The sequence below is a fragment of the Sinocyclocheilus rhinocerous genome, unplaced genomic scaffold, assembly GCF_001515625.1.
Source record: "Sinocyclocheilus rhinocerous isolate Xijiao unplaced genomic scaffold, SAMN03320098_v1.1 scaffold869, whole genome shotgun sequence".
Taxonomy (NCBI): domain Eukaryota; kingdom Metazoa; phylum Chordata; class Actinopteri; order Cypriniformes; family Cyprinidae; genus Sinocyclocheilus; species Sinocyclocheilus rhinocerous.
Window position 1 is genome coordinate 729018 of NW_015653483.1, and position 17267 is coordinate 746284.

At 36.9% G+C, this 17267-nt stretch overlaps 1 protein-coding gene across 1 annotated transcript in view; it reads right to left on the reverse strand.

Annotated features, from left to right (window-relative positions):
• The window catches only part of LOC107716276 (potassium voltage-gated channel subfamily KQT member 5-like), a 134084-nt gene that overhangs the window by 110843 nt on the left and 5974 nt on the right, over nt 1–17267 (reverse strand). The gene's annotated exons all lie outside the window — the stretch shown is intronic.

Below are 17267 nucleotides of genomic sequence, written 5' to 3' on the forward strand. Positions count from 1 at the left end.
AGACATACATTCATATAAACTCCTACCCCGAATTGAATCGCGATTTGTTTAGTATCTCAACCGATTTGAATTGTAACGAATATTTGAATCGATTTTCAACCAGCTCGCGGTTAATCGTTACATCCCTACTCAAGATAGAACGTTTTTCTTAGTTAGATTCTTGAGAAAAAAAAAAGCAGATCGTACAAAAACGTACGAATGAATTTGAGAGAATTCCTACAAATTAGCCACCAGTTCGCCAAAACACAAAACAGTTGTGTGTGTTGGGCTAACTGGTTCATACTTCGACAATGGCTGTTATAATCTACTAAACAGTATCACTTAAAGTAACACACGCAAGATCACTGGGTAGCTATGATCACTAATCAGACATTAAGTTACTGATCCAATTCATAGGCGAGCACTCAATTGGTTAAGGTTTAAACAAGGTAAAACATCTGGCCTAAAAGTTAGGACCCGTGTGAGGTGTTTAACTTCTGGATAAATTCATCACGTGACTACATCCTTCGACAATCTGCAGACTGATTCTCAAGGGGCTGATCGTGTATCAAAGTAATCAGAAAGTGTGACATACTGTATTACTAACACCCTAATTGAACCATGTGGATCATTTACAAGGTCTTAAAACAAGATACAAGACCCTTTGGGGGGCATATATTCTCTACACTGCTAACTTCTGACATCTTCTCTTGCGGAACATCTCATATTGCATTTCATTAAAAAATGAACAAACACACCGCTGATGTGCTTTAAGCTTTTAAATTTCCATGATCCTCTCAATGACACATCTGCTCTGGGAAGAGGGCTGTTCTTGCTACATCACAGCTCTGCTTTAATAGAAACTGCTAAAACACTCATTGAAAAAAAATTTTTTTTTGTCGAATTTAAAATAAAAATCCACATTCGAATGCAAAAACATTTCATTCGAATTTTAGGTGTGCGTTAAGGAGGCAGCCTTATCAGCGGAGCACGAGATGCGATGACGATGTAAGTGTCGTTGCATTATAATGTTTTTGTTAGCCTATCCAGTTGAAGCCACTAGATGCGGCGCTGCTGCGTTGTTCTTTAAAATATAGCGGAAAAAGGGAACATCAATGCGGAGAAGATCTTGTTTACATCAAAACCGAAACCAAGCCGTTCACACAGAACATTATAATTGGTTTATAAACATTATTTTAAACATTATGCACTTTTTTTTCGCAGATAGTCATGTTATCTTATGCTTTGAATGATGCGCCCTCTTGTGGCCTCAGGAAAGAAGCAAAAGCTTTTCTTCACCCTAACTGAAATTATACATTTTAAATTCGAATATAATTCGAATTTTGATCATATTTAAGTACAAAATTAGAATTTAGTTTTTCAGCCATTTTGACAGCCCTATAATGTGATGGCAAAGCTGAATTTTCTGCAGCCATTATTCCAGGCTTCAGTGTCACATGATCCTTCAGAAATCATTTTAATATGATGATCTGGTGCTCAGGAAACATTGCGTCATATTATTAATGTTGAAAACAGTAGTGCTGCTTAATATTTTTGTGGAAACCTGGATAACTCTTTTCAGGATTCTACTAGAACAATTTTTAGTTTTTCATTTTAAAAAAAAATATAAATCTTTTGTAACAATATAAATACATTTACTGTCACCTTTGATCAATTTAGCATATACTGAGACATCTCCTCTATTGCCTTCCATTCAGGCAGAACAGCTTTTAGTCTCATAGTCAGTATAATACCTTTTTGAGCTTCACTTGAATGCTCCCATGGGGGAGGGGTTCTGACGTTACTCTGTCACTGGGTCAAAACACAGCTATGTGATTCATCTTTCACTTATACTGATACACTGATACATAAAATTTTAACTGCTCACTATTCATAATCAAAATTTCAGCTAGACATCTTGAGACCAACACTCTATAGCAAAATGGCAGAAGCCAGTGGTTTACCCATTTGGTTTATAAATGCCAATGACAACGTGGCTGAAAACTACAGAGAGAGAGTGTGTATAAGCATAAAGCATGTATATAAGGTGCTTATAGCTGGAGCATCCAGTAACGGTGCAAGTCGCAACTCAATCAATCACGCAAATGTAAATATAAGGGTATAAACATTTTGTGATGATGTGGCAATACTTAAGACCCATCAGACCTGCACACATACGCTCACAAATATTACAGTAACATATCATAAACAGTGAAGAGTTTGTTTGCACAACTGGAGGAGGCTAATCATACAAACCTGAGAGGCTGAGCCGGACGTGGCAGGTGCCTAATAACACTGGACCAATGTGCCGCTTCAGAAAGTGGCCAGCAACTAAACAGCCAATCTGCTGTTTATTCTAAGGAGACTTACAGACCGGCCCGCAAAACATACCCTCCCTCTATCGGCTCTAAATTTCCAGCTTCACAGCTTATTGAAGAGCCCTACAGAGCTGTAAAAATAATAATTCAAATAAAACTCACATCTTGTGAAGTTAAGTGTCATAACAAGTGCAGTGAACAACGCAAGAATCCTTTGCCTGGAGAACTTCTCCGCCAGAGCAAATACAGCGCTAGCGCTTTGCCTTTGATCCCAGCAAATGTTTTGAAAGTCTACAGTAACACTGTTCTGTGTACTGATGCAACAGGCATTAATGTGCTTTAGCAGAGTTTTGTTAAGGTAATACTTCTCTTATGCTAGTAAAGGTTCAAAGGCTCTACTAAAGTCTTTAGAGTTGTACTGGGGAGAGATAACAGGCTAGGAAATCTGAGGTTCACACAAAACAGGCCACCATGTGAATCCTCCCATCTGCCATCCCAATTAACACCACAGCACTTCTCGCAAAGGTGGTCTGACAAAATTCATTTTTCATTAACACAGCTAGTAATTTATGTTTACACATTCTGGCTTATGAGCAATAGATATCGAATGAACTAATATATATCAGATTAACAAAAGAACTGTATATAAAATATCAAATGCATGCACGCATACCAACAGATATTTCCCAGTCAAGAGTCAAGACAAATATGGATTTTAGTTAAGGATAATTATTAGAATTATTTTCTTGTTAGGGTTTACTGATTGCACTGCATCATTGTATTTCTGTATAGTTCTGCCTTTTTCATTTATTTTTTATACATTTTACTTTTTATTCTTAGCTTTTATTTCCCTTTTATGATTATTTTTAATCACTTTTGTGTAAAGGAATTTGAATTACGATATAATGTACTTAATAAACTTGGTTTGCTTTGCCTAAATGTAATCATGTTAGATGACAGCAAAGGTAATCTGAATGTAAAAATAGGGCACAATTAAGTATCCAATAATAATAATAATAATAAAACATCACTGATCTTGGACAATAACCAATATGGTTCCAATATACTACACATCCCCATTTTCAGTTAAATATTAAAAAAATTACTGACAGAGAAAGAGAAATCCAATCCAACAAGAAAAAGATGACAAAATAAGAAAACCAAAAAAGATGAAAAGTACTCTTTCTTACCCCAGTCAATTTGACATCAGAGTACAGTACATTTGTTTGATATGAAAGCATTTTTGAGCACCTGTTCTACATTACAAAAGCAAAAAAACAACAACAACAACAACAACACATTCAATTCCGTGCTTAAGACATATCTAACAACTTCTTCAATGGATTAAGCTGAACCTAACATCCCACACAATCACAGAGTGCCTCGAGTCGGGACACAGAGTGCTGTGACGTGTGGACAAAGATGCTGTTGCTGGAGAGTGTCTTCTGGCTTCCTGTTGGCCTACATGGGTAAAGTCAGGAGGGATGGCAGCGTGTGCCGTGTCTGCTCAGTGCCAGTTACACATACTCTCACCTGGCTTTGGCTTTTATATAATCTGAGGTGCCAGCTTTAATGGATTTACATTTCCTCTGTCCCTTTAAATGTGCCTCCTACTGCTTTTCTAAGTGTCTTTCCCACATACAAAGTAAACCGTATTCTTTCTGAGAACAAGATGAACATCAGATATCATCAAGGAAGGAAGGAAGGAAGAGGAAGGAGGAGCAACTAATTTTCCCTGAGAAGGTTAGGTAAATTTGTGTTTCACAGATGTACTGATTTTAATCCCATCCGAATCAAATGCATCAGTGTTTTTCCTCCCAACAACCTAAAATTATAAAGTAAATTACCTGCTGTTCTTCGGCATCCACAGAGAAATCTGATCTGATCAGGATAGAAACATCTGTGATTGTGGTATATCATTTTTCACGATGCTTCTCATTTGTTTTTTGACCTTTTTTCAAATATCCTAACTAAAGTTACATTTATTATTCTGCTGTCTGCTGCTTCATTATGGACCTTTTTGACAACTTTCTGGGTAAAATAACAATTGATGGCCACTGAACTGCTGGCATGTTTTCCAATCTAAAAAGAGAATTAAATCATTCAAGAGAGTTTGGCCACAGAATATACATGTCTTCTCAACACGCATCTGAAAGTTTTTTTTAAATTTTTTTTAACATTTACACTACTATTCTTACCTTCTGAATGGAGTGCAGATTTGATTAGATTTACATTTTGTCCTGCTTTGATGTAGATTTTACATGAAATACGTCTTTTGTAACGTCTTAAGTAAGAATGATTCTGAATTGAATGTTGTTTTGAAAGGATTTCAATTTAGGCTGCTCTTATCTATATATTAGGGCTGTCAATTTAATGCAACAAAAATATTATTAAATGGTTTAATTATTTTAATCAAATAAATGCTTATTATAAAATAAATTGTAAATAAAAATGTAACGCAATTCATCATGCACACAAGCTTCCATGGCGCTCACATCTAAACAAAAACACTCGTATCTCAGTATGTAAACCTCAATAAACCTAAATCTCAGTATGTAAAGATCCCAATCCTGTCTGACATCACAGATATTTTGTTAATAATTGCAACTCAAACATCATTCGGAAAACAAACCTCATCCAAATAGTGTTAAAGGCCCCTTCGCTTTGGCTTTGTCATTTTGTATTTCTTTTAAAGGGATACTCCACCCCAAAATGAAAATTTCATTTCATGTCGTTCCAAACCCGTAAAAGCTTCGTTCGTCTTCGGTACACAATTTAAGATATTTTGGATGAAAACCGGGAGGGTTGTGACTGTCACATTGACTGGCAGTTAAATTACACAGTCAAGGTCCAGAAAAGTATGAAAAGCATCGTAAGAATAGTCCATCTGCAATCAGTGGTTCAATCGGAATTTTATGAAGCGACGAGAATACTTTTTTGTAAGTGAAGAAAACAAAAATAACGACTTTATTCAACAATTCGTCTCCTCTGTGTCTCTCCGCATCACCGTAGCGCCATTTTGGAGAATATCCACTGAACGCAAGCAGCGTACGCTCTTCTGTGTCAGCCATGCCACACGGATATGCTGTTTTCGTTCAAATCAAAGCGTAAATACACGTAGAAAACGTATCCGTGTGGCGCGGCTGACACAGAAGAGCGTACGCTGCTTGCTTTCATTGGATATTCTCCAAAATGGCGCTACGGTGATGCAGTCACAAGCCTCCCGGTTTTCTTCCAAAATATCTTAAATTGTGTTCCGAAGACGATCGAAGCTTTTAGGGGTTCGGAATGACATGGGGGTAAGTGATTAATGACAAAATTTTCATTTTGGGGTGGAGTATCCCTTTAAGTCGGCAGTCCCAGGTTTTGACTATTTTCAAAAATTGTTTTCCTCATGGAAACTCATTGCCTTGCACCGGGAACTGAAATCAGGCCTGGGGTCATGACTGTGTCCTTAACTGAAGGCTTGCTCTGTGGACTGGGTGGTCTGTCAATCAGACTGGGAACCACAAACAAAGATTTGAGTGCATGGCGATCTCCTTGCAGAACCTAACGCTGTCCCAACACAAACAGCAGGCGGAATGTGAAGTTCCTGTGGTACAATGAGAGTACCCAGGCCCAGCAAGATGCAGAAAACAGATATGGAGCGCCTCAAACTGCAGGGATTAGGAGTAAATAAAAGTTACATATATAAATATCCCATAAAAAATTATTAAAGAAATATTCCAATAAACGTATTACAATGCTCGGCTTTCCAGTTCCCGTGAAACTGCCAAGAACAATAATTCTATTTCACAATCCACACCAGAGCCAAACAAACAAATTATTTCAACAATTCCAAATCTCCAAAACGCAATTTTTCTGTCTCCAAAACAATGTAGCTGGGAAAGTGCAAAAGAACTAAGAGCGACTAGAGCCAGTACTAAAAGAATCACTGAAAGAGCATTTAATTGATCGGACTGCACTTCAAATGGCATCTAACAGATGAAACTGAAAATGCCCCTCTGACTCTCTGGTGTAGATATGTACAGTAGGATACTGTACTCTTCTGACATTTAACCGCTTTTGCCCCATGGGGCCAGCAAACAACTCTCACGCATATGTGCACATGCGAGGACACTGTTGTCACTACAACAAACAGCTGTCAGGTTTTGTCAACGCTGCCTGTCCACCCGCCTGGGTTGAAGCTCTTTTCGAGAAAGCAGCTACTCAAACTTAATTTATCAGCTATCATTAGGCTTTCTTTGACCACACAATGGAAAAGGCTCTTCTCTAGACTGAACCTTAGAAGAAAAAATAAAAAGCAATCTAGTTTAAAAGCCTTGCCTTTTGTATGTTTTAATTTCAAGTAAAGATGAAGAACCTCTCAAACCTTCCATAAATGTAGTAAAGCAAACAGTCCTGCTTTTGATGTTGATATAATGCATTTGGAACAAATGTCTCCTTTTGTTGATCTAAACCATTTTTAATTTAGGCTGCTCTATCTAGTATCTATATATACTCAATCCACATGAAAATATTATTAAATTCATTTGTTTTCATTTTAAAGATGACATGGGCTTGGGTTGTCAAGATAGACACTAATTTTCTGACATAACAGAAACTCAAACCAACACAAACATCTTTTACTCTCTGGTGAACCACATGCACAATGGCTAAAGTGAAATTTGCGGAATGGCTAAACGGAAAATGTATGTGTGTGTGTGTACAGGTCCTGTAAGGTTTGTGCTGCTGTTAGTACGTTCACTGGGAGCTGTGATGTTGGTTATATCTCTGACCAGACTCCAGAAAAGAGGCTGTAAGGGAGTATCAGAGTCTTGCTGAAGAGGTCACATTTTATTGAATAAGGAATTTGGTCGTTCCAACCTTCCACGTTTTCAGAAGACAAATACGAGTTGGTTTTGTTTGGCCTGTGGCGTATGAGATTATCAGCTTGAGGAATGCCTGGTGTTCTTCAGAACTGAGAGCCGCAGTAAGAGAGCTGTTAGCATGTTAGTGTGGGAGTTCTAGCATGGACACTCCACTCATAGGGCCAAGAAATTAAACTCAAACTCTCAAAAAAAAGCTATTTTAGACAATACGCATAATTTGTTCATTTCAGTATCTGCTCCTCTCTATATATAATGTAACATTCAAAGGTTTAGAGTCAGTAAAGACATTTATAAAGTTATACTTTAGCTGTGCAACTGTTTTCAACAATGATAATAATGTTACTTGAACACCAAATTAGCATATTAGAATGATTTCTGATGGATCATGTGACACTGAAGACTAGACTAACAGCTGCTGAAAATTCAGCTTTGTTGTAAAATTTTTTAAAAATTATTATTTAAATTATTATTTAAACTAAAATACTATCAAAAACTTCTTTCAAAAATTTAAATAATCTTACTGACCTCAATATACTGCCATTTTTTTTATCAGCTAAAAATCTGGTCCAAATTGCAACTTATTCTGTCCCACTTTAATGGAAAGAGAGCATCTGACAGACATTTCAAATGACCAACCACAGTTCAGTTTGTGCTTATATGCCAATTTATGGTGGTTAATTACAATAATAATAGACAGCCATGGAAAAAAAGTGGAAAACTAATTCAAATAATACTGTTTCTAAAAACAGTTGTACAGGCATTGAGGAAAATAGTGGAAAATGTGACTATATTTGAATTTCTGTCCTTCCAAAAGTATTAAGTACCAATTATTTCACATATATAACTCCAACCATGTTCTAAAGCAGAATGCTCAGTAACTTGTTCTGACTGATAAAAACCCCTGCACATTGACTCCTGGAAGATGCCTATATAGCATTCAGACAGTCTGACTGGATATTAGATTGCCTTTGAATCTTAGGAAAATTTAATTTTGGACTGCAATATGCTTTAGAAGGCAAGCGAGCGATGGGAATGCTGTGTGAGTACTCCACTGATGCAATCCAAAATCCAAAACCTGCAATCTGGGTGAACATTTAAAGGAATACACACCAACCTACCTGTCCATGTAAATCAGATATTTATAATAACCTCTAGGAAACCAGAAATACAAATATTTACAATACACTCCAGAAAACCAAACAAACAGGTAAGAACTAACCAATTTTATCAGTTCCTCCAGAGCCTTGAGATCAGTTTAATAAGGAAGACCTATAGTTCTACATCAAGAAGCTCCTGCAAGCTTATTTATTTAGTGAAGTACTCAGGCTCAAAACACAGCATGCTTTTCATTTCACACAGTAATGAAGTCTCTGGCCTCTAGCTTGGACATTGGTTGCCATGGAAAAATGACCACCTACCCTCTCAAGACTGTTTAACAACAGTGAGCTGGAACCCAACAATGACTGAGCTATGAAAAGAGAACTAGATGGGGTACATAATCTTCCAGCTCTCCAAGGCAACGCTTTATTGACAAGGTCAAATTGTCAATTAAAGGGAAATATTTTGTGTAAACAGAAGTAGTTAACACAATCTCCTGCCAAATTGGAGTAGGCAGTCATCAGGGTTCAGAGGGGATTACGCCACACAGTGACCTTCTCTGTCATTGAACTAGACCAAGTAAGGATCGTCTAAAGAACAAGTCTCGGAGTGACTGCCAACATCTCTGTGACATTTAGGGTAAAAAGTCCTCTAAGGTTTTAGTTTTGCTCTAATGAACCATTTGGTTTAACTAGGGTTGCAAAGGGGTGGAAAATTTCAGGAAACTTTCCAAAAATCCCTGGAATATTCCAAAAAAATCCTGGAAAGTTTCCAAAATTTCTGGAATATTTCCGAAATTTACTGGAAATTTTCCACCTTTTTGCAACCCTAGGTTTAACACACCACTGCCTAATTATTTTATAAATGTATTTCTGGGCTTTTGACTTTAATTCACGGCGAGTGAGACAGGAAAGTAGTGGATTGATGGGGATAGTATCGGGACATGACACACTTCCAACACATATCTGATCCTTCAGAACGACACCATCTAATCCAGCTTCAGCTGCCTCATATTATCTGATAGCACACCGAATGGATCACTCACAAGAACAAGACGCAGCTTTAACAAGCCATTTCACATGTGTCAGATGACATATGGAAAAATTTGCATAGTTAAATGTATTTCATTAGCCACTAACACATGTGCAGAGACGCCACTATTGCATTCCTTCAAAGGAGGTACATGCAAAATTGCCACAACAAAAGCAGAATCCTTCAACTGCAATTAAAGAGGCTTCGTGCATGATGCTGAAACAGCTTTTTAATTCCTCCCAGCTTGCTACAGCAACAGCAAGAGATTTTGATTTGATTCAACGGAGTTACATAAATATAAACTCCAGTCAGTTAATTTGTTGTAAGCAAAATATTATTATTGCAATTTATCAGCAGGTAAAACAAATAAAATGCAAATATGGCCCATTAACATTTTACTTATCAATGTGCTAAAGGCAAAATTCAATTACTGGCACAACATGTAGTACACAAATATTGAGATTCCTATTCATCCAGGAGAAACAGAGACCACGGGTCATTTTTTATCATTTTTAAGATGGATGACTGTGTGTTAATGGCCCTGGGTAACCGACCACATAGAGCAGAAAGTGTGTAAACACATTTTTTGTTTAAATTTGTTTCTATTTAGGCTAAATCTCCCTAATCCTGTCATCTAATGATTGTTTACAGACATCTGAGGAGATGCAAAAGCAGAGTGAAGACAGACCCCATATAAGAATAATTCCCTGCCACATACCATTAGAATGTTTGGGATTGGTGATATTTTTTTTATGTTTTTGGAAGTAGTTTCTTATGTTCACCAAAGTTGCATTTATTTGATCAAAAATAGTTAATTTTGTGATATATTATTACAATAATAATTAAAAAAACATTTGCTATTTGAATATATTTTAAAATGTAATTTCTTCCTGTAATGGCAAAGCTGAATTTTCAGCAGGCATTATTCCAGTCTTTAGAGTCACATGACTCTTCAGAAACCTTTCTAATATGCTGATTTTGAGATCAAGAAACATTTCTTATTATTATCAATGTTGAAAACATAATTTCTACTGTCATATTTGCTCAATTTAATGCATCCTTGCTGAATAAAAGTACTAATTCATATATTACTGACCCAAAACTTTTGAACGTTATGCATAAAAAGTATAATGAGTATTCAAATATACTGCATACTGTTTATGCAGTATATCCAAATATGCATAAACAGTAGTCAAAATACACCTGGTTGAGCTAGATTCCTTTTTTTTTATCCATTTATAAATTAATTAATTAAGTCAGAAAGCTGAGGTGGGGGGCTTTTGTAAGTGCTATAGAAACCAAGAAAGTTGTTCCTTAAATTGTACTTAACATCTGAGTCAATTATTCTCACAGTTGTTGTTAGTGCATCATACATCAAAGAACAGGTCAAAGGTCAAAGGCAGCATGATGGATGTAATATGTCTAAGAATGTAGTCCTACTACACATCTGCATACCTAAAGAATGTACTTTATCAAGTTGAGAAGTTCAGCACATACTGCACACTTAAAGTACATCAATAAAGATTCACGTAGAGATTATTCATGTGCGTGGGAAGCAAACTGGAGAAATTATTCAGAAAACCCTAAGGAAAATATGCTGACTAACTGTTATAATTCATAAGATGTTGCAATCAGTTCAAACCAGAGAGCTGTCAAACCAGAACCCAGTGCACACCGGTCTTCATATACCCAAATGCTGTGTTATCAGGGGAACCCCTTCATGCTGACAGGTAAGATCAAAGAGTGACAACGAGTGAGCCCAGTTTGCTTGGGCACTGCTGAGCAACGAAGCCCCACTGGGTTATGCCCAGCCACACAGACTACTTATGTTGCAGGGTTTGCTATTAAGAGAAGACGGCTGCCTTCATCAGTCAGCCCCCCTGTCAGTAAGGGCAACTAATATAAGACCACTTTCTGACGTTTTACTACCCGCCATCCGGTTAAAATTATGAAATCAGCAAAATGGAAACACAAAGTCCTTGTGTTAACTGCAGCAAATGAGGCTTTCTATTGATTCATCATCTATATCATGAGAAACAATTACAGCGACAAAGCAGTACTGTTGCCTTGAGAAACTGTTATTGGCTAATGGTCTCCCTGTTATTAAACTTAATGCCAACATTAATTTTATTGAACGTTTCAAGCAGCAGTGGCTGCCGTATAGGCAGGCCCTATCAGAATATGCAGCCTTTTTTCACACCTTATGTCCTGTTTTCAGAAAAGATTCATTTAAACTTGGTCAAATGTGTTAAACTGCCAAATTTGGAAAAAAAATATTTAATGAACAAACACATAAGGGATGGAAAATTTGTATAAATGTGTGAATAACACAAATTTCAATTCTGTGGAAATATGTTGGCACATACCATAAACTACCGTTCAAAGATTTTTTTAAGAAATTAATATTCAGCAAGGATTCGTTAAATTGATCTAAAGTTACAGTAAAAACATTTATAGCACAAAAGATTTCTACTTCAAATAAATGATGTTCTTTTGAATCCTTAAAAAATGCATCACAATTTCCACAAAATTACAATTTCCACAAAACACTTATCAATATTTATAATAATAAGAAATGTTTCAAATCCGCCTATTAGAAGGATTTCTAAAGGATCATGTGACACTGAAGACTGGAGTAATGGTTACTGAAAATTCAGCTTTGCCATCATAAATGACATTTTAAAATTGTGATAACATTTCACAATATAACTGTTTTTGCTTTATTTTTGATCAAATAAATGCAGCCTCGGTGAGAATAAGAGACAAAAAAATGTTTACCAATCCCAAACTTTTGAACTGTAGTGTATTCTGTGGGTAACACATTTCAGAAACAGTGTTTTTCCACTTCTTCAGGTTCAGTGAAAATGTAAGAAGCAGAAAACTCCTTTCTTTCAAAGGACAGAAGGTTGTAATGATAGATTAGTTCATTGACAGTGATGACACATAGTAGGACAGAAACGTCCAAATGCTTGGATCCTTGTTCCACGCTGCTTTTCTCTCGGCACAGCTGGCAACTCAACATGCTCATACAGTGCCCTGTCTGAGAACTGAAGCTCTTCCTCAAGGTCTGTCTTGTGTCAGGCGCCCCTGACGTGATCAAACAGTGTCCTTTTCAAAAGCCTTTCCCCCTATCATTCATACTCCCACTGGAACACAGGCATGACACCCTGTTTACTGCCTCCCCTTTGCACTTTTTCAAGATCTGTGATCTTATCTAAAACCTTTTTTCCATTAAGCGAGAGCCAACTCCGTTTCCATACACCTTCCAACCATGAGCAAAAGCAGCTTGTGTTTCGATTACGACAATGGTGGGAGTGACTGGATTGGCCTTGGTGGCCAGTGCTTCAATGGTCTTCTCCAGCAAACAGGTGCATCTTAAATGAAAGCACATCAACAGTTTACACAGCTCATGAAGACAGCAACAACATCAAGAACATCAACTGTTTTTGTCTCTCACAAATTCAGGTAAAAAAAAATAACCTGCATCCAAATGTTGCAAAAACAGACAAACAGAGTTAGCTATACAAACTGTGAAAAGCTTGGCCAATCAAATTACAGGACCTGTTGCATAACGCAAATGATAGTACTCAAATGTGTTGGGAAATTGGTACTTAATGTCAGTATTGATTCAGTAAATTTGCACTACTTTGCATTAAAAGGCTAATTAAATGAAAGACTGACATCTCCTAATTCCCCTTCCCTTTGCCATCATATGAATAAATGACATTTTAAAATTGTGATAACATTTCACAATATTACTGTTTTTGCTTTATTTTTGATCAAATAAATGCAGCCTCGGTGAGAATAAGAGACAAAAAACTGTTTACCAATCCCAAACTTTTGAACTGTAGTGTATTCTGTGGGTAACACATTTCAGAAACAGTGTTTTTCCACTTCTTCAGGTTCAGTGAAAATGTAAGAAGCAGAAAACTCCTTTCTTTCAAAGGACAGAAGGTTGTAATGATAGATTAGTTCATTGACAGTGATGACACATAGTAGGACAGAAACGTCCAAATGCTTGGATCCTTGTTCCACGCTGCTTTTCTCTCGGCACAGCTGGCAACTCAACATGCTCATACAGTGCCCTGTCTGAGAACTGAAGCTCTTCCTCAAGGTCTGTCTTGTGTCAGGCGCCCCTGACGTGATCAAACAGTGTCCTTTTCAAAAGCCTTTCCCCCTATCATTCATACTCCCACTGGAACACAGGCATGACACCCTGTTTACTGCCTCCCCTTTGCACTTTTTCAAGATCTGTGATCTTATCTAAAACCTTTTTTCCATTAAGCGAGAGCCAACTCCGTTTCCATACACCTTCCAACCATGAGCAAAAGCAGCTTGTGTTTCGATTACGACAATGGTGGGAGTGACTGGATTGGCCTTGGTGGCCAGTGCTTCAATGGTCTTCTCCAGCAAACAGGTGCATCTTAAATGAAAGCACATCAACAGTTTACACAGCTCATGAAGACAGCAACAACATCAAGAACATCAACTGTTTTTGTCTCTCACAAATTCAGGTAAAAAAAAATAACCTGCATCCAAATGTTGCAAAAACAGACAAACAGAGTTAGCTATACAAACTGTGAAAAGCTTGGCCAATCAAATTACAGGACCTGTTGCATAACGCAAATGATAGTACTCAAATGTGTTGGGAAATTGGTACTTAATGTCAGTATTGATTCAGTAAATTTGCACTACTTTGCATTAAAAGGCTAATTAAATGAAAGACTGACATCTCCTAATTCCCCTTCCGAATTCCAGAGTAAGGAAATAAGATTAAATCCAAACTGACATCTTAAGACGAAGTAGAAAAATCTCTAATGTTAGTTGGCTGACTCTTGTATATATCACATTCTGCCTGTCTAACCGGGTCAGTGGCAAACTAGAGCACCTTTCTGAGTGCTCAGAGAACAAGAGGCCCTTTATTGCTCTCTGTGTCACAGAGGAGGCAGGAGACCATTACAGGTGGGAACGTTGAAATATTTTGTTACGATTTTTAAAAGCCACCGGCGCAGCCTGCGGTATAAATCACCCTCGATAACTCAGAATTAAGTCAATCTGAGCCATCTAAGTAGAATATCCAGTTTTCTAAACCATGAAATGGAACACAGTTAGGAAATGTGAATGGGGAACTCAATGAACTTCTCCCTCAAACCAGATTAATTCTCAGTCATATAAAGAGGAATTGAATCTGACTATGGCATGACGTATACAGATGATTATGGCAGTGTTCACCTACTGTGCAATTTCCTTTTTCAATCTTACAGAATGCATGTGATTTCTGAAGGGATAAAGGATACTGAATGTGGCTTTAATGATGTAAGTGTTCATGATGGCAGCATAATGTGTTCTTTGTGTTGGTGAAGCTGCATGTAGAGCATTAATGCATATAGGAAAGGATACAGGGAGGTTTGTTTAAAGATTCCCACATTACATTATCTGAGTGTCAAATATGATTATCAGAGAGGGTTATGGGTTTAGCATTAGCAAAGGTGATAAAAAGATTTTGTTGATACTGATACAGAGGTGTGGTACGGAGCTTTAACCTTGGTGAAATGCTCTCAGCTGCAGTTCTGTAATCAGCTCGACACAAAAAGTTAAATTATCTTGCTTTGATGCGCTGTAAAAACATTTGTTGGGTGAGCAGACAACTGTGAGTTATTGATATGGCCACTGAAAATCCTTTTCATTTAAAGAACCTGTTGCTCATCTTAACAAAAGGCTATAGTGCATTGTAGTCTCACATGTGGTATATAGTTTAATACTACATTAGATGCAATGTACAGTCGACATACTGTACATTGGTAGGGGTGCCTTGCTGAAAAACTCACAAAAAGTAGAATTTTATCATTTGATTATCCAACACACAGTGAACAAGGCCAGATTACATCATTTCAGACTAGCCAGTATCTAATCAATTCATAAAAGTAATTGAAACAAACTGAAAATCATTAAAATCATTAAAAATGCTATATAGGTTGTATTAGACATAATATATAGATAGATATAGGTTGTATTAGAAATAATAATTAATAATAATCTCAGTAATTTTAATTCTGTGTTTTTTAAGTTATATACCTTGTTATTTTAATTAAACTGCATATTACTTTTTTGAGCTCTTAAATGTTATAGCAATAAATTATCAAGGAACAGCAAGTGTGACGTTTAATGACCTCTTCTGTCACATAAGTTATTTAATAATTCAGCTGATATCAACCTCAAGCTCTAAATGACATCATAATTAATGATGCAATTAACCAAGCATATGTTCATATGGGACATATGTTCATACTATATATCTGACCCTCAAACATACTGGCACAAGAGACAAAAGTGCTAATAATGTTAATAATGTTCTATTCAATAGAATTTATTTATCACAAAGGTTAGGAGTACATGACGGAGTCAGCAGAAGCAGCATGTGGTTTGCTTAAGGGCACAGATTGTGGTTGTGATTGATTGTTCATTGATTTCAAACAGTCTCCCATGTCTTCTTTCACACAGCATTTTGAAACCAATAGTCTCAAAAGATTAAGATTTTCTTCATTAACTTATTTCTCATGATGAAACCTCTCACCACATTTAACATTTGTTTCTTCCTTTCATGTGCACATGCAATCCAAGTTTGACTTTTGCCCTCCAAAATTATATGCAAAATCCATAATTTCCATGATATGAACCAGTGGCTACAGAACAAATGCTTAATGAAAATGTTCTAAAGCTTGTCAAAAACTAATTACTTATAACAACCAAGTAGCAACTCATGTAAAAGCCACTCTTGATTTTTCCCCCTACTGATAGCATATTCAAGCATGAGCACAGTCCAAGTGTGCTGATTCTGTGATGTTTCTGACTAGTGTGGGACAATGCGTTGTTGCAGATGTAACAACTTAACCTCTGTGACCTCAGCTGTCCTCTCAGCACAAATAAAACAACAACATCCTGTCTCGCAGCACAGAGCAGCGCTCCAGTCTCACCATCCGACAGCTCGGCTTCCTCTTTCACAAACGCTCCTAACAACATGTCAACAGACGCAACCAATCTGAACATATGCACATGCAATCCGAGTTTGACTTTTGCCCTCCAAAATTATATGCAAAATCCATAATTTCCATAATGATATGAACCAGTGGCTACAGAACAAATGCTTAATGAAAATGTTCTAAAGCTTGTCAAAAACTAATTACTTATAACAACCAAGTAGCAACTCATGTAAAAGCCACTCTTGATTTTTCCCCCTACTGATAGCATATTCAAGCATGAGCACAGTCCAAGTGTGCTGATTCTGTGATGTTTCTGACTAGTGTGGGACAATGCGTTGTTGCAGATGTAACAACTTAACCTCTGTGACCTCAGCTGTCCTCTCAGCACAAATAAAACAACAACATCCTGTCTCGCAGCACAGAGCAGCGCTCCAGTCTCACCATCCGACAGCTCGGCTTCCTCTTTCACAAACGCTCCTAACAACATGTCAACAGACGCAACCAATCTGAACATAAAAACTATGTCAGAGTGCATGCATTTCTCTTTAAATGGGGTCATATAAAGAGCATCACTTTCAGGGGGCTTAAAGAAAATCTCTGAAAAGCCATAAACATAAATGTCACATAGCAAATACACACCATAATGCAAACCCTGAGATCTTATTGGTGCATTTAAAAGGCAAACGACAGAGTCTATCAAAGGCCACTGCTAGATATTAAGTCAATGATTGAACATGTTTTACTATTGTAACTGTATGTAACTAGAGCCATTTTTTAAACCCTGAATTAATTATTACCATATTTGTTTATTTATTGTTATACTGGATATGGCATCAAACATGATTTGAAAGAAACCCTTGGAAATGCTGCTTCAACATTTTGATCATTATAATCTGTTAAGCAGTACATTTCATAACTATGAGACTGGCATATGAACTCATAAAAATACTGTACAGCAGATTGCAATTTTCTACATCCCTATATTTCTT